The sequence below is a fragment of the Macrotis lagotis genome, chromosome 1, assembly GCF_037893015.1.
Source record: "Macrotis lagotis isolate mMagLag1 chromosome 1, bilby.v1.9.chrom.fasta, whole genome shotgun sequence".
Lineage (NCBI taxonomy): Eukaryota > Metazoa > Chordata > Mammalia > Peramelemorphia > Peramelidae > Macrotis > Macrotis lagotis.
In genome coordinates this window covers 7,603,628-7,627,893 of record NC_133658.1, presented here as the reverse complement: position 1 = coordinate 7,627,893, position 24,266 = coordinate 7,603,628, and the positions used below count along the sequence as shown (strand labels likewise).

The 24,266-nt window shown below is 38.1% G+C and overlaps 1 long non-coding RNA gene and 1 pseudogene across 1 annotated transcript in view; one reads left to right on the top strand and one right to left on the bottom strand.

Moving 5' to 3' along the window:
* LOC141512627 (uncharacterized) overlaps nucleotides 1-24,266 on the bottom strand; it is a 123,551-nt gene that overhangs the window by 71,702 nt on the left and 27,583 nt on the right. The window lies entirely within an intron of this gene.
* LOC141493029 (N-acetyllactosaminide beta-1,3-N-acetylglucosaminyltransferase 2-like) lies at nucleotides 7,836-11,237 on the top strand (annotated as a pseudogene).

Below are 24,266 nucleotides of genomic sequence, written 5' to 3'. Positions count from 1 at the left end.
TATGACCCTCTCCTATCATGTCTCTCTTGGAAAGTGATTTAGCTAGAAGGCAGAGGACATAAAAGGAAGTAATGTGAAATAAGTCTGGAGGGGTCTGCTGGAAGCAGATGGTGGGGAGCCTTAGCTAAGCTGAGTAGTTTGAATTTTATCCTATAGGCTACAGAGTCATGGATAGCTCAAAAAGTCTGGAAGCAGGAAGATCAATTAGGAGAATATTAAAATCAGCCCATTAAAAGTTTCTGAACTAAGGTGATGGACATTAAAAAACAATAAAAAATGCAAAATGTTCAAAAAAATCAAAGAATCAAAAAGAATTTCAGAATTCAAAGGTGCGCTGTGGAGTTTGAACAAAGTGCAAGGACTATTCCCTTTCATTTAGAAAAAACCAGATGTCTTATTGTCTGATCTTGTCACCTCTTAGACTTCTCTTCTCTTAAGGATCTGATTTCTCTCTCATCACACCCAATTTGGACCAAGGTACAACATGGAAACAAAGTAAAGACTGACAGAGTGCTTTCTGGGGGGGGGGAGCGGGGGGAGGGAAGCAAGATTGGGGGGAAATTGTAAAACTCAATATTTTTAATAAAAATAAATTTAAAAAAAAGAATTCCAAGGTGCTGGGGTCCTTAGTGGCCATTTAGTCCAATCTATACAGTATAGTGAAAGAATCTTCATAATTGCACACCTGGTTTTAGTAATGATTTTCTAATCTCTGCTTGAAGACTACCAGTGAGGGCAAACCCCTCTCCCCCAAGCCCACCCTTGACCACCTGAAGAAAACAATTCCACATCAGGACAACTCTCCTCTTAGGAAAGTTTCTTTGTATTAAAGCACAATTCCTATCTATTCACTATTTATTCTTTCTTCAAGGGACAAGTTAAAGCTAATCCTTCTTGGAATTCTCATGGAAGAAGAGTAGAACCAACATTTTAAAATGAAGAAATAATAATAATAATAATAATAATAATAATAATAAATACACACCAATATTTGCAGACATATTCAGACTTGTGTATTAGATCCACAGAAAAGTCTTGCCCCTTGAGTAATCCCAAATACATTTCTACTCTAATGTAATTCCTGAGACCCTCTCCCCAATCTTTTTTGCAGGGAAGCCTGGAGGGATTTGCATGAACTGATGCTGAGTGAGATGAGCAGAATCAGAAAAACACTGTCCACCCTAACAGCAACATAGGGGTGATGATCAACCTTGATGGACTTGCTCATCCCTTCAGTGCAACAATCGGGAGCAATTTTACACTGTCTGCAAAGCAGAGTGCCAGCTGTATCCAGATAAGGAGCTGTGGAGTTTGAACAAAGTGTAAGGACTATTTCCTTTAATTTGATAAAAAACAGATATCTTATTGTCTGATCTTGTTACCCCTTAGACTTCTTGTCTCTTCTTTAAGGATATGATTTCTCTCTCATCACACCCAATTTGGATCAAGGTACAACACGGAAACAAAGTAAAGACTGACAGAGTGCTTTCCGTAGGGAGGTGAGGGGAGGGGAGGGAAGCAAGACTGGGGGGGAAAATTGTAAAACTCAAATAATATCTTTTATAAAAATAAATTTTAAAAAATCAGTCAATAGTGGTGGCTAGGTGGTGCAGTGAATAGATCACCTGCCCTGGAGTCAGGAGGACCTGAGTTCAAATCCAGCCTCAGACACTTAATAATTAACTAGCTGTGTGGCTTTGGACAAGCCATTTAACCCCATTTGCCTTGTAAAAAGTAAAAAAAAAAAAAAAAAAAACCTAAAAATCAGTCAGTTCAATAAATCAGTTTTTATCAACGTTATTTGCTTAAATGAAAAAAGAAACAACTGGTATAAAATATTCTTGCCTAAAATGTATGGAGCAATTTCCTTACAAATATATGTAGAATTTCTAGGAAGAGATTAGGTGTAAACTTAAGACTACAAAGGGAGTAAAGCTAATAGGCATAGAACATGTATGTCCCAGAGACCCATGCCTAGGACACATGAGGATATCTTTGTTCTTTCTCTCTCTGGAAGGCTGGGACTCCCTTTCACCACATCGATCTGCAGTGTCATTACACCCTTTGGTTGGGATACTATTTTGCTCTGCAACACCATGGCTAGCTTTGGTATGACAATGACCTCTCTTCAGTTTTCAGCTCTTCATTTCTCCTCATCTGCTCTTGGGTCTTTGATTTTAAGATTTTTCACATTCCTGGAAGGCGGTAAAAGTCAGGAAGGGGATCCCTTCTTTGAAACACTCTTTTTGATACATACAGAGAGAGACTTAATCCTTCCACAAGTTGATGATCCTCTAGCACATTTCCAAATCTTCAGCTCTGTGAGTTAGGCAATTACTAAGCATTGGGCATTTATTTGCTCAAAAATCACCAGTCAGAATTTCCCATTTGTTTTATAATAAAATGTTTTTCTCTTAATCTATTCCAAAGAGTAGCCATGGAAAAACAGGGTGGCGATCTGTGACCTAGGGCCAAGATGATTAACTACGTTGGCTTTTTCATAAGCAAATATGCTGCTATGAATCTCCTACAAAGTGTGGAAGGATTTCTATCAACTGAAAATGTCTGTCAACTCACCCTCATATCTCACTGTCTGTATCCATGACCCTTAAGATGTGAAAACTTATTGAAGTATGAGAGAACTTCATCCTTACCTAATAATGTACATATCACCTACCAAAATGTACCAAGCATACGATCTGGTGGGTAAATCATACTTCAGAAATGCACTGACTTTCATATATATTGACAGTCCACAAAGCAGGATGCTTATAATGGAGACCTCAGGTGATCCTGGAGAACTCAATGAATAAACCATAGTGTACCATGATTATAGATCGAACTGCCATTACCAATTACCCTGATATAAAACACAACTATCCCAAAACTTATGAACAATATTCTTTAGTATTTATTTTTTTAATTTTCTTTAATTTACTTTATTTAGTCATTTACATTACTAAAATATTCTTGTTGTAAGAGTAAACATCATGGCCCCCATCCCCCCACAAAAATATACAATCTTCTGAGAAATAAAGTGAAAGAAAGAGAAAAGAATGTGTTTGAGTCTTGTGTTCTGTTACCATCAGCTCTGTCTCAGGTGGATCACTTTCTTTATTATAATTCCATCCATATTTTTCCACAGTTGCTGTTACTGATTGTAATTCCCCCCCATCCATTCCTCCCCACTACCATCTATTATATTTTCTCTCTCCTTTTACTCTGTACCTCTTCAAGAGTGTGCTGTGGGGGCAGCTCAGTGGTACAGTGGACAGAGCACTGGCCCTGGGGCCAGGAGGCCCCAAGCCCACATCCCACCCCAGAGACCAAACAACCACCCAATCCCGTGGTCCCAATCCCAGCACCTTGCAAAAAAATGAAAAGGAAAATATGTTACATATGGCTATCCTCTCCTATGATCTATCCTCTCCTCTATCATCCACATCCCCTCTCCCCTCCCCCTGTCCTCCTTTTATTCTTTTTCTTCTAGATGTCTATACCCTATTGAGCATGTATGCTGTTTCCTCTCTGAGCCATTTCCGATGAGAATGAAGGTTCCCTCATTCCCCCTCACCTTACCCCCTTCCATACCACCGCAAAAACTATTTCTTGACTCTTTTACATGAAATATCATAGCCTCTTCTACCTATCCTTTGACTTACTCCCAGTACATTTCCCTTTCACCCATTGACTCTGTTTTCACAATATATTTACCTTTATATTCAGTTCTCTTCTGTGCCTTGTTTATAAAATCTCCTTCTACCTGCTCTATTAAATGAGAAGGTTCATATGAGTATTACATGCAGGAATACATGCAGTTCATCATCAAATTCCTCATAATTAGTCCTTCTCATCCACCCCCTCTATGGTTCACCTGAGTTATGTACTTGAAGGTCAAACCTTCTGTCCAGCTCTGGTGGTTTCAACAGGAACATTTAAAATTCCCCTGTTTCATTGAAAGTCCATATTTTCCCCTGGAAGAGGATGTTCAGTTTTGCTGGATAGTTGATTCTCGGTTGCATTCCAAGCTCTTTTGCCTTCTGGAATATTATATTCCAAGCCCTATGAGCCCTTAATGTAGATGCTCCTAAATCCTGTGGAATCCTGATTGAAGATTCATGATATTTGAAGTGTTTCCTTCTGGCTGCTTCTAATATTTTCTCTTTGACTTGGGAGTTCTGGAACTTGGTTATAATATTCCTGGGCTTTTTTTGGATCTCTTTCCAGGGGTGATTGGTGGATTCTCTCAATTTCTATTTTACACTCTGCTCTAGGATATCAAGGCAATTTTCCTATAGAAATTCTTTAAAAGTGAGATCAAGGCTCTTTTCCTGATCACTACTTTCAAGGAGCACAATAATTTTTAAATTATCTCTTCTGGATCTGTTTTTGAGATCAGTTGTTTTTTCAATGAGCTATTTCTCATTTTCTTCTAGTTTTTCATTCTTTTGATGTTGAATTGTGGTTTCTTGATTCCTCTTGGTCATCAGCTTTATTTAGCTCCATTATACATTTGAAGGATTTGTTTTCCTCGAAGAGCTTTCTCATCTCCTTTTCCATCTGGCCAATTCTGCTTTTTAAAGCATTCTTCTCCTCAAAAACTTTTTGAACTGTTTTATCCATTTGACCTCAGCTGGTTTTTAGCATGTTATTTTCTTCAGCATTTTTTTTGGATCTCCTTAACTAAGTTGCTGAGTTCTTTTTCATGTTTTTCCTGCATCTCTCTCATCTCTTTTCCTAATTTTTCCTCTTTCTCCCTCACTTGATTTTCAAAATCCTTTTTGAGCTCTGTCATAACCTGAGTTCAACTTTTATATTTCTTGGAAACTTTAGCTGCAGATTCTTGGACTTTCTCATCTTCAGATTGAGTATTTTGATCCTCCATGGGACCAAAGTAATTGTCTATGTTCAGGTTCCTTTTCTTCTGTTACTCATTTCCCCAGTCTGTGCCTGGTTTTGGGGGTGCTTCCTGAGGTTTTGAGTATTATTGGGACATCCTCACAAGGACCTCAGTTCCTTCAAGGTCTTATGTGAGGCTCTGACTGCTCTCCTGGTCTGTGAATGACCATAAGCTCAACCCCTCTGCCCAGAGTCTATGAGGAGGGTCCTTGCTCTGTAAGGGCCTAGACTGTGACCAGGGCCTGAATATGTTCAAAACCCCAGAGTCGTGTCCCAGCAACAGAAGATAGACCTCAACAGTCTCCGTCTACTCCCTTACCTTCAGTGGGCTGAGCACTCAAAGAGCAGCTGCAGGGTGGCCCCGATGGGAGGCTCCATATGGTTGCTTCCATTTCCTGGGATCTGGGTTGCACTGAGAACTACTGCCACACTTAGGAGGGCTGTGCTGGCCTGGGCTTCACACTAGCTCTGGTAGAGGTCTCCCTGCTGATCTTCCAAGTTGTGCTTGGTGCTCCCTGGGATGGTGGGTCAGGAAACTGCTTCTGCTGCCTGGAGTTGGTGCTCCCAGGGACCTAGGTGCCCTAGTGCTGTTCCCAGAAGGCTGGAGCTCCTTCAGTCCTGCACCCCCTCCACCCGGTGGAACATATCCTTCCCACAATTTTCCACGTTACCTTGGGTTAGAGAATTGCCTAACTGGAGCTTTCTGTGGGTTCTGTCTCTTAAAAATTTAGTTAGAGCCATAATTTTAAGGATTTGAAATATTTTGGTGAGAGCTTCTAAGAAAGGCTGTTCTCATGCTGCCATCTTGGCTCTACCCCACCTATGAATAGTATTTTGATAAGTTTTGCCATAATTGGAACATATGGTTTCTAACATACATGGACCAAAGAACATTAAAAACAAAGAAAGCTATCAGAAGATATCAAAATCCCCTGGAAACTAAACAAAGAGCTCCTTATAGTGTAGTCTGCTTATGAAGTTCTGACTCTACCTTTCTAAATGTGTCTGCTTATAGTAAGTTAACAGAAAATGAATTTAAATTCTAATTGTTTTATTTAACTAACAAAAAAGTTCAAAAGTCTGATATCTTGTTCAGAGAACTTTAATTGTAAAAGAATCAGAGAAGTAGCAGATTGCCTTGGGACCATATGGACACCACAAAAAAGTCATAGGGAATCAAGATCATATCATTAGAGCTGAAAGGGACCTTAGGGACCATCTAGATGAACTCTCTCATTTTACAGATGAGATTTAGAAGATGATAAATAGGAAGACGAGGGGGAAAAAGAGAAAACAAAGAGGAAGAGGAGGAAGAGGAGAAGAGGGAGAAGAAGGAGAAGGATGACAATTATGAGGATGAGGTCAAATGTCTAGGGCATGAGAATTATCTCATATGGTTCATTCAGTTAGATGCCTCTAAAGGTTTTGTTTTGTTTTTGTTTTTTGCTAGAAGTCTACACTAAAGAATGATCACTGAGATAATAATTTGGAGGAGTGAAAATTGAAAAATGGTATGAGTTGAAATGTCTGATTCTAATCCTGACTCCACTATAGACTGGCTGAATAGTAGTGAATGGTTAATCCAAACCTCTTAACCATATATCACTGGCCAGCTAAATTGATAGTGGATAAAATGCTGGACTTGGAGTTAGGAAGAGCTGAATTTAAATGTCCCTATCACTTAGTAGCTATGTGATCATTTAACCTTTCCAGACTTTATTTACTCATCTCTAAAATGGGAACAATATTATTTCACAGGACTATATGAGAATATCAAATGATAAATACATACAGCACTTTTGCAAAACTTGAAAGAGCTATATATATGCTAACTATAGCCCTTCTATGAAGCAGGTCTCATATATTTCACTTCCATTTACCTCATATATTCTGTTAACAGAATTTTACTGAATTAATCTCTAATCTGGACAAAGCAAAGCAGGCCAGAGGCAATGTCCTAGTAGTCAAGTAGTGGTGTAATTACTTACTTTAATTGCAGGGACCAGATTTAAAAATTGAGATTTAACTCCACTTTCCTAAAATGTAGGCAAGAATTATATAAATGATTCCTAAGTAAGTGGATCAAAAAAACTATCATTTTTAAGATGGGTGGCTTTCTCAATATAAGTTCGCAAATGGAGGACAGTACAATTCTACATTATTGTTTCAAGTCTTGTTGCCAGGGCAAAGAACCAGGGTTCTGTGACAAGTTTATAATTTTTTATTTACCTTGTTTAATATACCAAGATACAGTAAAGGCACATGATTGTGTATGCAGTGATTGTGAAAGCACTGTCAAGGTTGGTTAATCACTACAGCCTGTGTTGTACTCTCTGAGTCCCAAGCCAGAGTGTGCTGGGAAAATGGATCTCTAGTTATTGGTAAATTTATTAGTAAATTTATTATATATAGATATATATATATATATATATATATATATATCATAATGATCAATGTGAAAATCATAATTTTATTTTGACAATTCTATTCTATCAGTGTAGTTCAGGTTTCACTTTCTATAATGAAACTTTTCATGGTTATTTAGATCTTCTAGTTTTATATCCTGCAATGCTATGATTCCTGCCTGGTATTCATCTATCTCATCTGAAAAATAAAGGTCTTAGTCTAAATCCTCTTCCCTCCCATTTTATATTGTACTATACTTGGAGCATTCATGTAGAATGTTGAATAACCAAAAGACATGATATGAATTTCAGTTATCACATTTCTATTCACTTTACAGTTAACAAAGCATTTTTTTTCCTCCCAGCATCTTTGTGAGGTAGCTGGTGTGAGTGTTACAAGCTTTGTTTTGCTCAGAAGAAAAGAAAATTGTGGGTCAAAAAAGTTGAGTGACTTAAAGGTGAGGGAGTCCTGGGAAGAACCACCAATAACCACCAGTTTTGCTTCCATCATGGCCCACATGGCCATCATCCATGGCGGGGGATCCTGAGGAGAAAGAGTCAGCTATCCCCACCAAGTGCCAGCCAACTGCCACAAACAGGGTGGCAGAGTCAGCCTACCTGAAGCAGCAAAGCATCTGAGGAAGATATAGAAGGCAGTATGTGCCAAACAGGTCAAGGCACCCCAAACTTGACTACCATTTCCCCTCAGATCACTGTAGAGACTACTCAGGACCTTGAACCCATGAGCCTTGGGAATGACAGTGTTCTACCACTGTACCTTTAACCCCTATCCTGAGAAACAACCCTTGTGCAGATGGGGCATGACAAATAGTTCTATGGGAGATACACTTACAACTTCTGAAGACCCCAAAAAGAGATTTTTTTTCAATAACAAAGACTTTGGCACTGTCACATGTTCAATGTAAGAAACCTATATGATTTTATCCATGGAATGCCATTAAAGAAGAGTAATGGCCATCTACTCTGCTGTCGATCCCTAAGGACTTTCTAATTTACAGTTATATATGTTCCCTTATGTTGTCTATCACATTAGAACATGAGCTCTCAGCGCTTAGTGTAGTTTTTGCAGATAGTCAACGCTTAATGAATCTTTCTTTCATTCATTTACCCACTTACCTAAGATAACACAGATAATGACCAGTAGACCCAGCCATTAGCTGGTTCCATTCTTTCAACTAGCTCCAAGTACAATCCTCTTTCCTTTATAGCCACATTCCTTTCATTACATTTACAATGTATTGTAGGCAGCTGGATTTCTAAGAAGTGATAGAATTTGCTTAAGAAGTCCAAGGCCATTTTCTACTCATTGAAATGTCTTTCATTCAGCTTTCCAATTTTCATTAGTTTCTGCAACAGATCTGTGGCTTGTATAAACATTTTGACAGAAAATGGGCCACAGGGACTACAGCCAAAAAAATGTATCTGAAGATAAATGTAGTGTGACTTGCAACATACAATTTTCTTTGCATAGAAAGAAAATGAAGTGATGACAGAGTTCCTAAAACCTATTCTCCTCCTGAAATTACATACTGACCTTGCTTTCCCGTGAGCAACTTTCTGAAACGAAAACTCAACAGCACAACATTTCCCCTTGATATTGGTTGGTAAACAGGCAAGTGAGTTTGTGGGGCTGGCCCATTTTTCCTGACACAGCTTTGCCCCAAGAACGATGAGTTGAAACAATGGACTACAGCCCTCCCTCCACATGCCTCTCTCTTGGAATCACTTCTTACTTCTTGAAATTACTTTATGATGACCTTGATTTCGACTTACCCTGTATGTTCATATGTCTCAGAGATTCTTGTCTATTCTCTGTCTGGCCTGTTGTAGGCAATGTCCAGATTGCCTAGGGGGAGAGATTTCCAGAAGACCAGATGACCAAAGTGGGAAATGTTCTTGGAAACCAGACTGCTGCATAAGATGTTGAGCCCTTAAAGGTGCTGGATTGAAGACCTGCTTAATGTAAGAGATAGTCAAAGGCCCCTATTAATGCACTGGCCAACAATAACATATATCCTGTAGAATGGAGGCTCACTGAGAGCAGTCTGCTTCATTTGCTTTATATCTGTAGTGGTTACACCACTGAAGGATCCATAGTAGCTATTTAATCACCCAGGTGTTCACATGGACTATTTATGCCCAACCTATGGTAGAGCATTTCAAGGTCGTATTAGTTTGATCAGTCAGACACACGGTAACTTGACTCTAATGTAGGACTTTTTGGATCTCTTTCATAAGGAATGACGAGAATCAACCAACCAACTACTTCACAGAATCTGTGAGATAGAATCTCATAGTGGAAGAACACTAAGTCAGGTCACTTGATCTTTGCTAGCCCTCCTGGGACCTATTTCAAGTATTATTTAAACTCCAAGATGAAGGTGGGGTTAGCTTATGAGGCAACAGGTAGAGTTAGGAAGCAGCAGCAAGTAATGATTAAATGGTACTCCAGCCATCAAACCAGAGTTAAGAGTCGGAATTGGACTCAGGGGAAACCATGCTAAGATGGAGCTCACAGCTATGTGGCATCTCTGAAAACGATCCCCACAAGCAACTCCCTTGCTTGAAGAGGACAGGAAGAAAAATAGCAGGGAGAAGGGGAGGAAGAAGAGTAGCAAGACAGCGGGAGGAGTTGGCTGCAGTTCCAATTACCACCATCCCCAGCAATCCTCACCCAATGTGATAAATATTTTCTGAACAAGATCTGAGAAATGAGTGTGGACCCTGAAGGATAAAGTTGTTGGGGGTTTTGATGATGGCAAACATTTTTATTTATTAGATTATGAAAGTCTCAAAAAGTAGTAATGAAGAAGAACATGAAAAACTAAAAGTTATAATACCCAAAGGCAAGGACCGAAGGAAACATATACCTGCCAAGGTCTATTGGAATAGGGAAGAGAAATGAAATAACCGTGAGTCTAGGTCCAAGACAATCGATCCCACTGGTCAATAGGTCAGTTGAAGAAAATTTGATTTTGAATGCAAGTGTTCTTAATTTCTGTGATCAGAAACTGTTAGTGTTGTCAGTATTTAAGGATTTTGAAAACCTGATGGGCAGATTTAAAGATTTTCTGCTTTATCTGAGATGTAGAAATTATTCACTACTGAGAAACCAATGAGATAAATACAAGCAGAAACCTTTCCTTCTGCTAGCTATTAAGTCACTCAGATCCCATTTTAATAGAAGAAAAGCAATTCTGAATTCCTGGGGAAAAGAGAGTAATTTTGAGAACCAAACAGTTGTAAGAGTCTTTTATTGGGACAGACTTCCCCTGAGGATCACTTTCCTGCCTTTTCACATATGTTAAAATTTGAGAGTGAGAAATACCAAGACATTCTTCTTTAGAACTCCAGAGAAACTTTCTTTAACTTGACCTTGAAAGAAATGCTGTTTCTGAAGTGATTGAGGCCTTCTTGCCCAGATAACCAGCTTGGTTTTAAGGATGATGATGATGTTGTTATAAATACTCATCAGCTTCTAAATTACTAGAATACCATATCCGAGGATAAAGCCAAAGAATTAATTAATAGGTGATGTAATCAGAGGGGCTGGACCTCATCAAAAGAGAAAGCTAATGTACGATCCCCAGAAAACATGTTTCTGAAGGTTCCTATCCTGCTTCTTCAGGAGGTGATGGTTTTCTCCATTTGAGAAGGCTAGCCCTGAGGCTGAACAAAGTATTAGAAGAGGTCCTTCTCTATTTCTTTGATGGTATTCATATTGGTATCTGCCTTCAAAAAGTTTGGCCTCTCTCCAGGAAAAGAAAAGAGGTTTCAAAACATTTGATATAGAAGAAAATAACAGGAAAAATCTTTTGTTTTTACCCAGACTTAATGTTAGTACATAGCAGAAAACCATGGGAAATGATTAGCATTTGGTCCCAGCTTCAAAATCATCTTGTAAATTGCTGAATTATATGAAAGTGAAAATATGCTTAAGAGAATATGGCTTAAACATTTCCTAATTTTCTCCCCTTAATTTGGGTATAATTTTTGGGCTGAATCATTGGAATTGATTCCTCTCTGGAATCTTTTCAAAATCATTTAAACTTTTCCTATAGTATTTTGGAAAGGCAGAATGACTGTGGTCATAATTCTTCATGAAAAAAATGGTGTGAAGGTTTGGTTATTTCCAGAGGTCAGTATGGTTGAATGCTTTTTCCCTCTCACCTCAAAAATCATGAATTCCTCCAGTTAATAGCTGCTTAATTAGATCTATTTTTGTTTTGTTTTTAAAACAAATGGAATAGCTATTAATATGATGTAATTATTTAGCATATTGGTTGATGCAGATTTCCTGGACAGAAGGCTAATTTCATGAGAATTATGTCTGACATGAAATTAATTTCATTTTAACACAATCTAGAGAAACTTAAATTTCAGAATAATTTCTTTAACATCTTTGCTGCCACCCAAGAATTTTCTTTAGCCATTATGGACCCCTAAGTTTTTTTTTTTAAATGAAGGTAGTTTGACTAAGGGACAGTTTCCCCTTTATCTTGACTTTTGAAAACATCCATCATAGCAGTAAGTGGGTCCATAGATTTTCTTAGGTTGGGGGCGATAGACAGTATTATTCGTATATTATCTTTTAATTTTATATCTTAGCTGTACATGAAAAGTTGTCTCTTGTTAATCCCATTTTAAAAATAGTCACAATATTGGCAAGGGATGATTATGGCCTGATAATGAGTAGTTGTTTCAGACCTGCTTACTATTTAAGATTGTTTGGTTTGTATTAACAATTGGTCCTATGGCCTTGAGAGTAATTCTTGATACTCAGGTAATAACTTGAAGGAGGAAACTATTCCATGAATGCTTTGTTTATTGAACACTGGCATTCTTATCTTGCCATATTTACCACATCATTTGTTTATAATAATTATTCTGATTAGTAATTGATTGCTGTGTCTATATGTGGAAGTATCTGTGTTTTTATCTATTCAGATTGATCAAAACATTTTGTTAAATTTATCTTGTGTAATATTTTATTTCTCTACAGTATTATTACTTTTAGGGGTTTTTTTTTGCAAGGGAATGGGGTTAAGTGGCTTGCCCAAGGCCACACAGCTAGGTCATTATTAAGTGTCTGAGGACAGCTTTGAATTCAGGTACTCCTGACTCCAGGGCTGGTGCTCTATCCACTGCACTACCTAGCTGCCCCCAGTATTGTTTTTTGTAATATTTCACTAGAGCATATTTTTAAAAAAAGCTAAAGTCAAATAAAAATGTGTTATTTTTTAATTGAAAGCATGGTTTTGGGTGAATACTTCTAGATTTAACAATCTCCTACCAAAGTATGGATTTATGCATATCATTCAGTTTCATGTTATCTTGAAGTACCATTTTTTTGTTCATTCTGATACTGAGAATTCTTATTCCTGATGGCTTATGGTGGACAACGTAAAAGAGAAGCAATAAAGTCAGTGTGCCTTTAAAGTGGTGGAGGAAGAGGTGGAATGCAGCAAGGTGGCACAGGGGACAAAGTACTGGCCCTGGAATCAGGAGGACTGGAAGTGAAGTCCGGCCTCAGATCCTTCATACAAGCTGGGTGTGCGACTCTGGGCAAGCCAATCAACACTGATTGACTCACCAAAACAAAACAAACAAACAAACAAATAAAATTATACTAGACTACTGAATCTGGAGAAAGGGAGACCTGAGTTCAAATCTAGTCTCAAATACTTTACTGACTAGCTGTATGACCCCAAATAAGTGACTTGGCCATTTGTCTCAGTTTCATCATCGGTAAAATGAGAATAAAAATAACTCTAATTTTCAGGGTTCTCGTGATGATCACACAGGCAAAATGCTATGCAGACTTTTACATTCTATTTAAATACTGGACAGCTATTATTGTCAACTAGAAACAACACTGCTTTCACTATCAGTTGCTTATGGTTATTATGGGGAAAGTGATTTGTAAACTGTGAAGTATAAGAGAATGTGAGCTGCTGTTAACGAGGTGGTGGAAAAAGTCCCAATGAAAGAGCCAAAAGATGTGTTTTGACATTCCTGCTCTTCCAGTAGTAAACTGGATCACTTTCAACACATCTGCAGATTGGTTACCTCCTCAAGTAAAATGGGGAACTCAAAATCTTAGAAAAAAAGATGGGTGTCAAGAACTCTCTTTGCATATGATGGGAAAAAAGAAACAGTTCAAAAAGACTGCTCATTTCATCTCACCTGCTCATTCATAGCTAAGGAAACCAAGGTGGAGAAAAAGTCAAGTGTCCCTGTTCAATGAGTACAATATAACTAAAAAAGATTTGAATTCGGAACTTATAAAGAAAATCTAGTGATCTTGCCATAATGCCAAGCAATTAGCAAGTCATATTTTTGATGTTGCTCATTTTGGGTTTTTTTAGTGAAAATTCTTTAATGTTTTTTCGTGTTATTTAGTCATTTTCAGTCACATCCAACTCTTCATCACCCCATTTGGGTTTTCATGGCAAAGATAATGGAATGATTTGCCATTTCCTCCTCCAGCTAATTTTACAATGAGGAAACTGAGATAAACAGAGTTAAGTGACTTGCCCAGGGTCACACAGCTAGGAAGTATCTGCCTGGCATCCTATTTTCTGTGCCACCTAGATGCCTTTTAATAAGTCACAAAGCCAGGTCAAAATGCCAGATGATATAGTGCAACAACCCCTGGACTTGGTATCAGAGGACTTGGGTAAAATTCTGACTACATGCTTTATTTCCTGTAAAGCTTGGGTGTATCACTTACTCTTTCATCCTGTTTTCTCATCTATAAATGAAAGGGCTGGAATAAATGACCCGAGGACCTTCCATGCCTAAAACTATGGTCTCATCACCTTCTGAGAACAGAGGTAGGTCACCAATCATTGTTCCTTGCTGAGGTTGCCTACTAGAAGAAAAGAGAGAAATAATTTTTTGAACTAGTATTGCCAAATATTATCTTGTACCTACAGAACACAGATTGTATTACCTTTGCCACATCTTTATGGAGTTGATGTGAGGAAAATTCTCCATCAACTGGAAAGTATTATAGAAATGGGAACTTTTATTATCTAACCTCTTCAAATTACAGATAAGGAAAGTGAGGCACATGAAAAGGAAATGATTCAAGTAAATCATTGATGCTGAAACAAAATTCAGCCCATTACCAAGCTAGGAGATGGGGGATGCGAAAATGGAAGGTTTCCAAATACCCGAAGTATAGGACATCCCAGCTTGGAAGGAAGGCATTAGGCCATTTGTTTTGTACATTTGCCAAGAAGAACAATGCCCTGGCTACATTAAGCAATCTCCAACAGACACACAGCATTTGAATCTTGGAAGTATATTATATTCCAATCAGTTCCTTGCTAATTAAAGATGTAAAGCATCCTGTCCGGGGTGGTAAGTGAAAGTGTGATGTTATTAATTGTTCAGAGCCACCATCTACTTCATTTTTCCTTCTTTTCTGATTCAGAGTGTCTGGCTCCCAAGAAATACAACTCGAATACATTTTATGAGGGCTCTCCAGTGTTACCTCACTGGCATATCAACACAGTAAAAATAAAAAATGGTGTTTACCCTGCTCATGGGTGAACTTTCTGTACCCTAGAGTGTGTATTAGCAGAGAGAATGTTACCACTATATATTAAAACCAAAGACTCTTGGACATTAAGGCAGGCATCTACTGGTAGGATCAGGGCAAGGTCACACTGGGGGGTCATTGGAGGAAAGTTGGTATGTAATGAGCCAGCTATGCCCTTAGGTCTTTAGGCAATTCCAGACTTCTGAGACAGGAGCAAGTAAAATATTGAATACACCCTTGGATTCCAAGCTCTATATAGTATCATCTCATTTTCCCAGTGGATAGAAAATAAAGCACCAGCCCTGGAGTCAGGAAGATCTGAGTTCAAATGCAGCCTCAAATATTTACTGGTTCTGTGACCCTGGGCAAGTCACTTAGCACTGTTTGCCTTAGTTCCTCATCTGTAAAATGAGTAGAAGAAGAAAATGTCTAACCACTCCAGTATCTCTGCCAAGAAAACTCTAAATGGGGTCACAGAGAGTCAGATGCTACTGAAAGGACTCAACAACAACAGCATATTTGCCTGGTCCCACAGGCACAATGAGTGACCCTTTGATTAAGCAGTGCGGCATAAGGCAATGAGACCAGGACTCCCTGTGAGAAGGCTTTGGTTCCTCCCCACCTGAATGCACACATATAAGCCATGTTGTCATGGTCAAGTCATTTTACATTGGAGCACCAATTTTCCCATCTCAAACATGTAACCAGGAACAGCCCATGAGCAAGTAGAAATGAACTCAAGATTTACGATGAGAAATACAATGTTCAAATGGCAAATTGCCCTTTTGTTTTGCTTAATAATGCTTATTTGTTACAAAAATTATTTGTTTTTCTTCTTATTGAAGGAAGGGGACAAAAAACAGGGAAACTGGTACAAAAAAAAGAAAAAAAGGAACAAAAGAGAGTCAGTGAAGCATTTTAAAAACAGAGAAGGGAACAAAAAGAGAGTTCAGAGCAAAACACACCCAAGCAGGACAGCTTTAAAAATAACACATTGAATTTATTATGTAATTTAATGGAAAACAAGCTACATAATAGAGATTCATGGGTTCAAATATAATCTTTTTTATTGTCTACTTTACATTTGGAAATGTTTTCTTTTTGTTATTAAAATCAGAATTAAAAAGAAAGATTTTTTAATGTATTATAATGTCTCAGAGGAGAATTTTCTATTTTATATAATAACTGAGGTCCAGAAAGGGGCAGTGATTTATTGAAGGCCACACGGGCAAGAAAGAGGCAATGGGCTCCAAATTCTCAACTCTCTCCTCCCTCATTTCCACAGCATTTCACCCTTTACAGGAGAGTTTCATTAGAACAACCTCAGGAGGCAAGAGGTAAAAATGATGATTATTTTTCTTCTGTTCTATTCTTTTCTCCCTTGTGAAGATTATCAGCAGGGATGGTTTTGAACCCAAGTCACTTATTGGCCTGAGAAAAATTACTTAATCTTTTTGGCTTCTATTTCTTCATCTGTAAATGAAGGGGTTTAGACTAGATAATAATGATCATAGAACTAAAGTCCATATAATGTATGGGGTTAGCAAAGTGAGTTACGCATAATTTCATTTGGCTAAGGAGGGCCTAAGAGATCTTCAGATCATAGATTTTAGGAAAGAAGGGACTTGCTGTTTCCTTAGCTTCTATATTTTATAGAATCAGAAACTGAGGATCAGAGGTTTTCAGTTTCAGTGTCTCCAAGGGTACCCAAGTATCAAGTACCAGAATCAAAATTCAAATATAGACCCCCTGACTATATCTAGTAAGCTATCTACTACTATGTGGAGATAATATTTATTCTCTACCTTGTAGGACTATTGGGAAGAAAACGAATGAATGAAATGACTCATTATGCATTTACTCTCTGCTAATCACTGAGCTACAATTGGGACTTGGATCCAAAGTGAAGTTTGTATCCTCCTTCTAATGGAGGAGACAACACATGCAGGAGACTACTAGTCTGAAAGGCTTATTTTAGATTCTGAGAAAGGGGAAATAGAGCTGTGGATTAGTTCTCTGACTCTACTATTCCATAAGCAGTGGAAAGAGGGGGCTATTATATAGCTGGAAGGAACATGGTTGGAATGAACCTTCTCAAATCTGGAGGTGATGATATTGCCAACCACAACAGTCAAAGAATTCCAAGGCTGAGTGACTATAATACTCCTCCAGGGTATGGTGTCTCAAGATCTATTTAAGACTGTGCATTGCCAGTTAAGATAGAATTATGAAGCAATAAAATAATGAGAAGCATATTATTGATTATTAAATATTATAGTTTTTTTCTCTCCAGCCTCCCGTGAAGTATCTTGCACTTGGCATATTTTTTGAGTTGAATTAAATTTCTGGTGAATTGATATAATGACTTTTTAGAACTCGAGTTTGAGCAAATCATAATTGCTGTATGAGCAATCTTGGGACCTTGAAGGAGGTAGGGATGATATAAAGATCCCTGTGCTACAGAAAAGCCCCCTGACTTCCCCAGAGACCCTCACCTGGCAAATAGGAGAGTCACATTCAAAGTCAAGTTCAACTGGTTGAAATTCCTGATCTCTTCATTTTCACTTTTCAGAACATCTGATTTCCTTGGATATTTTCCTTATCTCCCGAGGTCTAGTTCCCCTCTTTTCTGAAATGACCTTAATTTCATTTTGCTTGTCTTAGGTATACTCTGATAATTGGTCATGCTTTTTCACCAACTAGAATGGAAATTTCTTGAGGTCAAGGGCCAGTTCACCCTTGCCTAATGAATCATTTCATTCATTCATTTTCTTCCCGATAGTCCTACAAGGGAGAGAGAATAAATATTGCTATACCTACCTAGTGAAAAGCTTACTAGATATAGTCAGGAGGTCTACATTTGGTTCTGGTACTTGCCACTCACCATTGGTACATATGAACTTAATAGTGTCATTTGACACTATGATTGTTGGAGCAACAAAGTTAAATTCTTTGTGACTTATGGGTAGGACCCTGACTATTCTACCTTTCATAGGATTTACCCAGAATATAGGGCCAATAAGAGTTACACCATCAGGGGCGGCGCAGTGGATAGAGTACCGGCCCTGGAGTCAGGAGTACCTGAGATCAAATCTGGCCTCAGACACTTAATAATTATCTATCTAGCTGTGTGACCTTGGGCAAGCCACTTAACCCCATTTGCCTTGCAAAAAAAAAACCTAAAAAAAAGAGTTACACCATCTACTTCCCTAGGGCATGGTGTCTATGTGTGGTCCATTCTTAATGGCCTCTAGAGAAACATGGACTGGGAATCTCCATTTTATTCAAGGAATTACTGAAATTTGCCACTCTGTAGTTAAGAGAACACTGTTAAAATCAGGAGAACTGAGTCTCCAAAAGTTGCTCAGGATGGGCTTATGCTATTACTGTGGCAGAACCTGTTTCTGCCTGGAGAAGATTCCCCCTTTGAGTGATGACCTCCTACACAAGATGGGTTATAATGGAAATCTTGACAGGTCCTTTACTACAGCAGTGCCAGCAGGCCTGGTGTCATAATTGGATCAGAGGGAAAATTCAAAGGTGAACTCCTAGGTTCTTTCAGCCTGAGGGGGGCCATGCATTTCTGTCTGAAATGGCTCAGCAGATGGATGCATTAACACAGGCAGAGGCACTTATAAAAACTGGTCCATCTCAACGCTTGGGAAGAAAACAATCAGTACCTGTTGGATTTCATGATTTACAGGATACATTGGTGTCTCCACTGAGAATAGTTTCTGAAATAAGACTGTGGGAAGCAATGTGAAATTGTTCCAATTCAATGGGATTCATAGAAATAAAATCTTCTATAAGACTGACATTTTTTCAGGGTAGAATAGAGAGACAAACATTAAATCAGAAAAACCTGGGTTCAAATTCTCAGTTATGTAGTCCTGAACAAATAATTGAATCCACCATAGCCTCAGGGAGATGCCTTGATTTTCTTTTCTAAGGCACAGAAAGAAATATTCTCTGCTCTAGAGAGAGTGGCTACACTTCTCCGTTTATGATGAGACTAGATGACCTCTTGCAAATGTGTCAATGAAATTCTATGATTTTTTGAGGTAAGTCATCAACTTATGAACTAATAATTTCAATTTTCATTTGGGGAAATGTTTTAGGAGATTTAATGACTTTTTAGCACCAGAGTTCTGGCAAATCATAATTGCTGTATGAGCAATCTTGGGACCTGTGAAGGAAGTAGGGATAATATATTAAGGCATGGTTCCATCAGTCATGCAATCAATCATTCAACAATCATTAAGTACTAGATATAAGTTAGATGCTAAGGCTACAAAAACTAATGAGAGCACTGTCTCTGCCTACCAAGACTTGACAATCTAGTTAGAAGGTGGGATTGGAATCACTCAGTTGCCATTTGAACCTTGATATCTTAATTACATAAGAATATGATTCAATGAATATGAGTCAAATAAAACAAAAACTTTGAACTACATGCAGCCTTTGTGATGGGGTTGCACAAGAATGGAATTCAGATTGGAAGAGGAAATGAGATTCATAACCTAAAGTCAGCTTGAATTGAATCATTTGAAAAGTGCAATGAGTATGATGTTTGGATTAATCACCTCCACTGCTTGGAGGAGAAAGAAAGACTTTGACTCTTTCTCTGACCTAGGTCTCTTTTCTCTCCCCCCCTCCCTTTGGTTGGAATCGAACCTTCAAAGGACCATGGGATTTGGTGATCCACCTCTTTCAGTTAGTATACTTACTAAATTCCCAGATCAGCAGAGTTTGTAACAAGAGCCAGAAGTTCAGAGCACAGATTCACCTATATTAATGGAATCTTTTTGAACATTCTACAAATGGAGAAATTCCCTTTTGCCACATATGCTTTTGAACCAGGAGTTCACATTTCCCTAGACTCCATGTGCTCTTGGAAGAATAGACTCTTTCAGGAAGGATTGGAATAACTGTTCTGATTATATGACTTGAGTAAAAGTTACTTAAAATTGTCTGACAAAATTCATTTTCAACTAATAACGTTGAGGGAGTCAAGTTCACTGTTCAGGGTGCCAGAATTACTCCCAAATCTTGAAGAGAACCCTTAGAATACTCAGGGGAAAGAGTTCTCCAAGACATAAAATGTATCTGTTAGAATTAGGATATATTCTCAGAACTTAGGGGGTTTTGATTTATTGATCTACTCAGAATCAATATAAGATAACTTGAAGGAAAAAAATCTATGTCCTAGGGGAATCAGGAAGAACTAATGGAGGTGTCACTTGCATACAATCTTTTTTTTAAGGATTTTGCAAGGCAATGGGGTTAAGTGACTTACCCAAGGCCACACAGGTAGGTAATTATTAAGTGTCTGAGGCTGAATTTGAACTCAGGTCCTCCTGACTCCAGGGGTGGTACTCTATCCACTGTGCTACCTAGATGCCCCCTCACTTGCATACAATCTTGAAAGAAGCTAGGAATCATATAATAAGATAAGACCAAATGGAGGAATGATTTAGGCATAAAGGGTGATATAAATAAATTAGAGAAGTTTAAAAAAATATTCCTGTCAGATATATGGATAAGATAAGAGTTTATAACCAAATGAAAAATAAAGATCAGAAGTTAAATGGTTAATTTTCATTATCTAAAATAAAAAAAAACACTTTTGTATAAATAAAATGTGGCAAAAATTAGAAAGAAAACAGGAAACTGGAAAAAATGATAGCATAAAGTTTTCATTTCTCAAGTATATAAGGAACTGGGCTAAATTTATTATTTTTAAATGTGAGTCAATTAATACATGTCGAAAGGATATGAACAGGCAGTTTTCAGACTATCTTTGATAGACTGATAAAAAAGAAAAGCAGGTAGATAATCTGAGAAATGGTGAAGAAGAAAAATTAATCATAAGCATAGGGCATAAGTCAATGAAAATGGAAGGAGGCAGGAGCTAGCATACCAAGAGTAAAATAAGCTGTATATGTTGAAAGGGAGTGCTGTGTAACAAGGGTAAAAGGTAGCTGGAGCCAGGCTATGAAGGATTTTAAATGCCAATCAAGAAATTTTTCTATTTCATTCTGGAGGCAAAAAGGAAATGCTAAAGTTCATAGTATAGGGGCATAATGGGATCATATTTCTGATTTAGAACAAAAGAAGTTTGGCAGCTAGGTGAAGGAGCAATTGAAGGAAGTAAATATTTGAGACTAAGAGAGCAATTAGGAGCCTTTTACACTAGTTAAGGTGGAAGGTGGTGAGGGCCTGTATTAGGAGGGCAGGTACAGATTAAAAAACATTAAGAGATGTAGGAGCAAGACTGGGAGAATCTGACAACTAAAGGTATGTGTGGTAGAAATGAAAGAGGAGAAATCTTGAGGACGCCACCAAATTTTTGAACTTGGGAACGCCCTCAACAATAGTAATAAGGGAAGTTTTAAGGAACAGCAGAAGTTCTGTTTTAGACTGGTTGAGTTTGAAGTTTTCCAGGACAGTATTTTGAAATCTCTAGTCACTAAGTGATATAGGATAGGAATTCAGATGAGAAATTTTGACTGAAGGTACATATCTGGAAGTTTTGTGCACTGAATTGATCATGCAATAAACACCAAGAGACAAATATAGAGAGGAAAGAAGAAACCCCAGAACAGAACCTTGTGATATACCCACAGTCTTCCAAATATGTGGGTGCTTTAGAATCATAAATGCATAGCAGCATATTTAATTTTATCTTCCCCATGCCGAGGACAATCTATGTAGTAGATGCTTAATAAATTCTTTAAAAATTAATATACTTATCAGTTAATGGAATATTGCCTTACTGGAGGGTACATTTTTCAAAATGGTCAGTCAAATATAACTGAAAAGAAAAAGGTTGGGGTCAATTAAATGCTCATCTGGCAGATGAGGTTCTGCATTATAATCGAATTTACTCTGAGAATGGTCACTGACTTATTGAGTCTGACAAGACTTGACAATGGACCAGAAGTTGTCTAAATGAAAGTGATCTCCTTCCTCTGTCTTAGAGATGAATGAGGTGAATTGATCAAAAGATTCTGCTCATTAAGAATATTGGTGATGTCTACCATGCCAGACGGGAGTTCGGCAGCATGGAAAGTTTTCTCAACTTTCCATAATCTTTTCTGAAGATCATCCTTCACTGTCTGGTCTCCAAATCTATTGATAAGGCAGGAGTGATGTTTGTTGGGCAAACTCTCTCTCTTTTATTGCAACATCGGCTATCCAGCATTCAATGGCTCCTTAATTTTGTGACCACTGAAATCCCTCCTTGTTCAATTCTTGTCCTTCCTTATCAAAGAAGACCAAAATGGCATCACTATGTTTGAGATAAATAACAGTTTGTCCAACTATGTCTGATCAGACCAATAAGAGCTCAGAATGCTTTATCATAGATTGATCACTAATAGTCCATGTGAACACCTGGGGTGGATACTCTAAACATATATGTCACATTTCCTTTGAACTGCTTCAATTCTGCCTTCCTCATAGAGCACAGTCCCTCACTGATGAGGGCATGCCATGCTGGGGGGTCCTGTGCTAGTATCTCCCAAGCTGTACAGTCAATTCTAAGGTTCGTCATTGAGATCTTCAGGGTGTCTTGGTATCACTTCTTCTGACCCTCTTGTGAACACTTTCCCTGGGTGAGTTCTCCTTAAAATAGTCTTTTTTGACAAGTGTTTGTCTGGCATTCTAACAATGTGCCCAGCCCATCATAGCTGAGCTTTCTGTAGTTATGTTGGAATGCCAAGGTAGTCAGTGTTTGGTATCTTCTCCTGCCAGGTGATCTTCGGAATCTCCCTAAGACAATTTAAATGAAAGTGATTCAGCTTCCTGACATGGCATTGGTAGACTGTCTGGGTTTCACAAGCATATGGCAATGAGATCAGCACAACAGCTCTGTAGACCTTCAGCCTGGTGGTCAGTCTGATATCTCTTCTTTCCCACACTCTTTTGGAAACTCCCAAATAATGATCTAGCTCTGTCAATGTGTGTGTCAACCTCATTGTCAACACAGATGCTCCATCAACCAGCACTACATCATCCATATGTGGAACCATGGATTACAGCAAATAGAGAAGTTTTGAGAACTGTGGACAAGTTCATTTATCTTGGTGGTGTCCTTTTCCAAGGAGGTATCCCTCCTAGAATTACTGAGGTAGACTGTTGCTAATACAGATCTCTGTTTTTGTCTCAGTACCACAGTATATCAAAGTCAAATGGAAACTTTGAAATCATCTAGGACAGAGGAGTCAAATTCAAATTCCGAAGTAGATGAAAACTTAGGAAATGTTCAAAAAAAGAAATAAAAATAGAATATGGCATAGCTAATGCTAATTTATATTAACTATTTGCTAACTCAGTACTTATTTAAAGTCATAGATCCTGGAGAATGAAGTCAACAATAAGACTAAGAGGGGTTGTGATAGAATTCAAGCTAAGCTATTTAAAATACTAAAAGAGGATGTGTTAAAGTGTTGCAACTAAGGAAAAATCAAGATGGTAGAATCAAGATAAGGAATCATCTGAGGTCAAAATACTCTTCAAATAACACTTTAAATGATTTTTTGAGTGGCAGAACCAACAAAAAACCAAAGTAAAACAATTTTCCAGTCTAAGACAACTTAAAAGGTCAAAAGGAAAAGTCTTTCTCACTGGAGTAAAGAATGTGATACATTTTAGAGTAGGCTGCCTCAACAAAGCCAGCATCACGACACTGGCAACCAGTACCCGGGCATGACCAATACAAACCAGCCATAGGACCTGGGGGCAACTGAACAGAAGCAACAGCATCCAGAGTTTTCAACCCACTGGCAGGAAGAGGTCAAACAATTGGTCAGAAGAAGATTACAGAGATTCCTTTGATGGCACTTCGTGAAGAACTTTGATGACCTGTGTGTGGTTCTGAGTTAAAATCCCAGAGTAAGGAAGAGGACTGAAAGGAGCAAGAACCCTGGCTGCAGTTCTAAAGTAGAGAGTTCTAGAGCTGTGTTGTTCAAAGACCTCAGCACAAACCAGGAGAGCAGTGACCATTTCTCTTCTTATAACAAAAAGTTACAGACTTCCCAGAACACAGTAGCATGAAAAAGTTGAAGCAGGGGACAGGGCCCCTGACACTCTGGGAAGCAGGGCTCAATTTTAACATAAAGTTAAAAGTCAAGAAAATGACTGAAAATGACCAAATGTTAAAAAGAAATTGACCCTAGAAAGTTATGATGACAGAGTAAGCTCAAAATACAGACTTCAATGAAGATAGTGATATCACAGTAGCTATTTACAAAGTTTCAATTAAAAATGTGAATTGGTCTCAGACCCTGGGACTCAAAATCGATTTAAAAACTCAAATAAGAGAGGCAGAAAAAAATAACAGAAAGTGATAAAAGAAAGTGGCCACAGCTTGGTAAAGGAAGTACAAAAAA